Consider the following 6,162-nt stretch of genomic DNA (forward strand, 5'->3'; position numbering starts at 1 on the left):
AGGAAAAATAAGATGAAAAGAGAGAGGGAGAAAAACCATAAAAGACTCTTAAATATATAGAACAAACTAAGGTTTGATGGGGGTGGAGAAAATGTGTGATGGGCGTTAAGGAGGGCACTTGTTGGCATGAGCACTGGGTATTATATGTAAATGATGAATCACTAAATTCTACTCCTGGATATCATTATTACACTGTATGTTAGCTAACTTGAATTTGAATAAAATTTAAAAATAAAATAAAATTGACAGGCTATGGTGATTGATTAGATTTGTGGAGTGAGGGAGAAGGAGACATGAGTCCAAAGGTTCTGGCTTCATGCTTCTGGGTAGGTAGTGGTGCTGTTCTTCAAATAGGAAACACTGGATGAGGACCAAGTTTGCAGGGTCAGAATAGGGGTCAGGCTCAGGATTTGTGATTGAGTTTGAGATGCTCTTTAGACATTTAACAGAGAGGCTAATTAGGCTGTTGAACAGATGAATTTGGAGCTTTGAGGAGAAGTCTGGATGTGAGACATAAGAAAACAGTCATTGGAGCTGAGGGTTTGGATGTGTGCACATGGGAAAGATTGTAGAGTGAGAAGAGCACCTAGAATGAATCTTTGAGGAACACCATCATTTAAAGGGTGGGTAGAGGAGGAAGATGCCCATGGAGGCTGAACAGCAGCCAGAGAGGTAGCAGGAAAAGCAGGAAGTGATTATCCCAAGAAGCCAAAGAGAAAGGGTGTCTCAAGAAAAAGGAAATGCTTACCAGTATGCAGTGCTGCTAAGCCATCAAGTAACATGAAGTCTGAAAAGTGTCCATCAGCTTGTGGTATGGAGACAATTGGACCTTCAGGAGAAAGATTTTGACAGCAAGATGGTGGGAGAAGAGAGGATATTGGAGAGAGCGGAGGACTGCCTGGCAGGCGAGGAAATGGATCCAGTGAATGTGGACAGAGTTGGGATGGACTTCCCTTGTGCCAGGTTTCCTTTTCATTCTTTTCTTTTCTTTCTTTCTTTTTAAGTAGGCTCCACAGCCATCATGGAGCCCAACATGGGGCTCGAACTCACAACTAAGGTCAAGACCTGAGCTGAGATCAAGGTCTTTGGTGGCCTAACCAACAAAGCCACCCAGGCATTCCTTTCATTCTTTTAAAAATATCCAGTGAAGGGAGAATTTCAGAACAACAAGAATCAGAGGCCAGTTGAGAATTTTTTCACTGTTCCTTTATTTTTTACTCAAAACAATATTGAGTAACATTTAAGTATTACCCACCTTTGTTTCAACCCTCTGTGAATGAGATGGAAGGATTAGCTTTTTTTCTCTCTCTCTCTTTTCTTTTCCAAATATGCAAGTCAATCCGGATCTCTCATTTTATGGGAGAAAAGACAGGGTTTCTCATACTGGGTGATTTTTTCAGAGAGACAATGGAAGCAGAAATTATTTGTAGATATAACAGAATCTAAACCTATTCCCCCACTTGAGCCCACATCAGTGGGCAGGTCTTTCACTATTTATAATTTTAACATAAGAGAACAAGTTGGCATGATTTGGGTAAAAATGTCTTATCAAAATTCTGAAACAGTGTTATATGTTCCATTGGGGGCAACATGAAAAATTTGCCATCTGAGAAAGACACAGTTATCTTGGTATAACTTGCTTTTGTTTTTTGGTTTTTTCCCCCAAAGAAATAGAAAAAACGTCTTACCTATATAGTGAGTATCAGTAGAACTTTGAGCTAATAAGGGGGAATTTGACCAGGGGGTCCCCAAATAACAACTCTTTTAAGAAGTTTGGTTGTGAGGGGCGCCTGGGTGGCGCAGTCGGTTAAGCGTCCGACTTCAGCCAGGTCACGATCTCGCGGTCCATGAGTTCGAGCCCCGCGTCGGGCTCTGGGCTGATGGCTCGGAGCCTGGAGCCTGTTTCCGATTCTGTGTCTCCCTCTCTCTCTGCCCCTCCCCCGTTCATGCTCTGTCTCTCTCTGTCCCAAAAATAAATAAACGTTGAAAAAAAAAATTTTTTAAATAAAAAAAGAAGTTTGGTTGTGAGGGAAAGGTAGCATCTGGAGAGGCCAAAGGAGAGTTTTTCCTTAACAGAGGGGAACTGAGCAAGATTAGGTGTTGATAGGAAAGAATGAGTAGGAGGGGATTGGCTAAAAGATGTAGGAAAGAGGAAGGAATAATCCAGGGACTTCAGACTCAAATATCCAGGGGCCTCAGTAAGTAACCTAAATGCTTGAGGCAGTGGGATATAGGAAATAGTGTGGCAGGAACTGCAGAGAATGGAGAGTACAGGCTCCTTCTGAATATTTGCCTGAGGCACAGAGGAGTTGGGGGAGGGGGGTGAGGGCAGTGTTCTTGATTGTGATGCTAGTATGCACACAAATGTAGGTGTTGGTCAAAACTTGTGGAATTATACACTAAAAAGGATGGATTTTTATCTTTCATTTTTCCTTATAGTAAGTACATTTTTCTTCAAAAGGGAAAAAAGTCTATATGAGCCAAACACAGGATCCATCCATGGGCCACAAATATTGTTTTATGGTTTCTGGGTTAACTGAAAGAATAACTTTTGAAAAGATATGGGGAGTGGGACCCAGATCCCAAATGGAGAGACTTGCCTCAGCCGGAGGAGGGAAATTACATTTTCGTGTGTGGAGTCATCAGACACTGAAATCTGATGTTTTGTTGGGAACTGCTGCATTAGATATCTTTGAAAACTTAAAGTCAAACAACATGAAACTTGAGAAAGTAGTTGTGACTTTACAGCTTGTAGGTGACAAAGAGCCAACAGAGACAATAGGAGACTTGTCAGTTTGTCTTGATGGGCTGCAGTTAGAGTCTGAAGTTGTTAACAATGGTGAAACTACATGTTCAGAATGTGTTTCACAGACTAATGATGTCTCCAGACCCAAGGATGAAGCAAAAACACATCCAAATGGATCAGATGAACCTGAGGATTCAGGGACTGGTGAAAATAGGAAGGTCAATGGGAATAATTCTCCATCACTCTCAAATGGCGGTTTTAAACCTTCTAGGCCTCCCAGACCTTCACGACCACCTCCACTTACCCCATGTAGACCAGCATCTGTCAATGGTTCACCATCTGCCACTTCTGAAAATGATGGATCCAGTATGGACTCTCTGCCACCAACAAATATAAATTGAAATACATCTGAAGGAGCAACATCTGGATTAATAATTCCTCTTAATATATCTGGAGGCTCAGGCCCTAGGCCATTAAATCCTGTACCTCAAGATCCCCTACCATCTGGCTGGGAGCAGAGAGTGGACCAGCATGGGCGAGTTTACTACATAGATCTTATTGAAAGAAGAACAATGTGGAATAGACCAGAACCTCTACCTCCTGGCTGGGAACAGTGGGTTGACAACATGGGACATATTTATTATGTTGACAATTTCACAAGAACAACAACATGGCAGAGGCCAACATTGGAATCCATCCGGAACTATGAACAGTGGCAGCTCCAATGTAGTCAGCTTCAAGGAGCAATGCAGCAGTTTAACCAGAGATTCATTTATGGGAATCAGGATTTGTTTAGTACATCACAAAATAAAGAATTTGATCCCCTTCTTTCCCTGCCTCCTGGATGGGAGAAGAGAACAGACGGCAATGGTAGAGTATATTTCGTCAACCACAACTCTTGTATTACACAATGGGAGGACCCCAGAAGTCAAGGTAAATTAAATGAAAAGCTCTTACCTGAAGGTTGGGAAATGAGATTCACAGTAGATGGAATTCCATATTTTGTGGACCACAATAGAAGAACAACCACCTATATTGACCCCCGCACTGGAAAATCTGCTCTAGACAATAGACCACCGATAGCCTATGTACGGGACTTCAAGGCAAATGTTCAGTATTTCCGGTTCTGGTGTCAGCAACTTGTGATGCCACAGCACATAAAGATTACAGGGACAAGAAAAACATTGTTTGAAGATTCCTTTCAGCAGATAATGAGCTTCAATCCCCAAGATCTGCGAAGACGTTTGTGGGTGATTTTTCCAGGAAAAGAAGGTTTAGATTATGGAGGTGTAGCAAGAGAGAGGTTCTTTGTTTTGTCAAGCGAGGTGTTGAACCCCATGTATTGCCCGTTTGAATATGCAGGGAAGGATAACTACTGCTTGCAGATTAATCCTGCTTCTTACATCAATCCAGATCACCTGAAATATTTTTGTTTTATTGGCAGGCTTATTGCCATGGCTTTGTTCCATGGGAAATTCATAGACACAGATTTTTGGTTTTTTTTTTTTTTTTGCCATTCTATAAGCATATATTGAACAAACCACTTGAACTCAAGGATTTAGAATCTATTGATCCAGAATTTTACAATTCTCTCATCTGGGTTAAAGAAAACAATATTGAGGAACGTGGTTTGGAAATGTACTTCTCTGTCGATAAAGAAATTTTAGGTGAAATCAAGAGTCATGATTTGAAACCTAATGGTGGCAATATTCTTGTGACGGAAGAAAATGAAGAGGAATATATCAGAATGGTAGCTGAATGAAAGTTGTCTTGAGGTGTTGAAGAACAGACACAAGCTTTCTTTGAGGGCTTTAATGAAATTCTTCCCCGAAAATATTTGCAATACTTGGATGCAAAGGAATTAGAGGTCCTTTTACGTGGAATGCAAGAGATTCATTTGAATGACTGGCAAAGACATGCCATCTACCATCATTACACTAGGACAAGCAAACAAATTATGTTGTTTGGGCAGTTTGTTAAAGAAATTGATAATGAGAAGAGAATGAGACTTCTGCAATTTGTTACTGGAATCTGCTGATTGCCAGTTGGAGGATTTGCTGACCTCATGGGGAGAAATGACCACAGAAATTCTGCACTGAAAAAGTTGGGAAAGAAAACTGGTTACCCAGAAGTCATACCTGTTTTAACCACCTGGACCTGCCACCCTACAAGAGCTATGAGCAACTGAAGGAAAAGCTGTTATTTGCTATTGAAGAAACAGAAGGATTTGGATGAGAGTAACTTCCGAGAACTTGTGCCACCAAAGGACAAGAACTTATTTGCAATGTTTGTCCTTTTCCTTCTCTGCTTATTGCACATCTTGTTGTAAAATTGGGCTGTGACTGTTTAGAGAATTATTTGAGTGTAAGTAAATTAATGTTATCATTGAGATTTATCTCCCAATGATTCTGGATTTCTACTCCATGTTTTCAGAAATCAGATTGCAAATGACTAGTCAAAACTTACTTAACATGAGATTTAACACAGCAATGAAATCTGCCTTGTCTTATTCCACTAGACTGTTACCTTAACAACAGTTTTGTATACATGTGTCGAAAATCAAAAAAAAGAAACTCCATACTTATTAAGGAAGCCATCACTCTCCACTCCTCCCTAACCCAACTCCTGGCAACCACTGATCTATTTTCTCTATGAAGCTACCTATTCTGGAGATTTCATGTAAATGGAATCACATAATATGTACCCTTTCCTAGCTGGATTATTTTACTTAGCATATGTTCTTGAGATTCATGCATGTTGAAGCATGGATCAATACTTCTTTTTATGGCTGAATAATATTCCATTGTATGGATATACCACATTTTGTTTATCTGTTCATCAGTTGGTGGACATTTCAGTTGTTTCCACATTTTGGCTATTGTGAATAGTGCTGGTATGAATGATAATACATTTTTTTAAAGTTTATTTCTTTTGAGAGAGAGTGCACAAGAGGGGGAGGGATGGAGACAGAGGAGAGAGAGAATCCCAAGAAGGATCCACACTGTCAGCACTGAGCCTGATGCAGGGTTCCAACTCACAAACTGTGAGATTATGACCTGAGCCAAAATCAAGAGTCAGACACTTAACAGACTGAGCCACTCAGGTGTCCCCCACTTTTTTTTTAAAGTTTATTTATTTGTTTTTAGAAAGAAAGAGAGAAAGGATAACCCATTTTTATATTTGCTTTTCCTCCTTCCTGGTCAGTGTGGGAGACAGAATGGTGTGGGAAGAACCTGGAAGCCATGAGGCCACTGCAATAGTCCAGGGGAAAGGGGGAACCTTGGAGATCTGGACTAAGACAGGGATAGACAGAAGAGGCTATATATGAGAGACATGCAGAATTGGTGACAGTATGAGAGAGACAGGGCCATGGTGGACAGGGGAGGGAAAAGAGGATGATACCAGAGCTTTAACTT

At 40.7% G+C, this 6,162-nt stretch overlaps 1 pseudogene; it reads left to right on the top strand.

Moving 5' to 3' along the window:
- The first annotated feature begins 2,622 nt into the window (after nucleotides 1-2,622).
- LOC112855235 (E3 ubiquitin-protein ligase Itchy pseudogene) lies at nucleotides 2,623-5,090 on the top strand (annotated as a pseudogene).
- The last annotated feature ends 1,072 nt before the right edge of the window (nucleotides 5,091-6,162 follow it).

This window comes from Puma concolor, chromosome B3 (genome assembly GCF_028749965.1).
Source record: "Puma concolor isolate L17-30 chromosome B3, mPumCon1.1.hap2, whole genome shotgun sequence".
NCBI classification, from domain to species: Eukaryota; Metazoa; Chordata; class Mammalia; order Carnivora; family Felidae; genus Puma; species Puma concolor.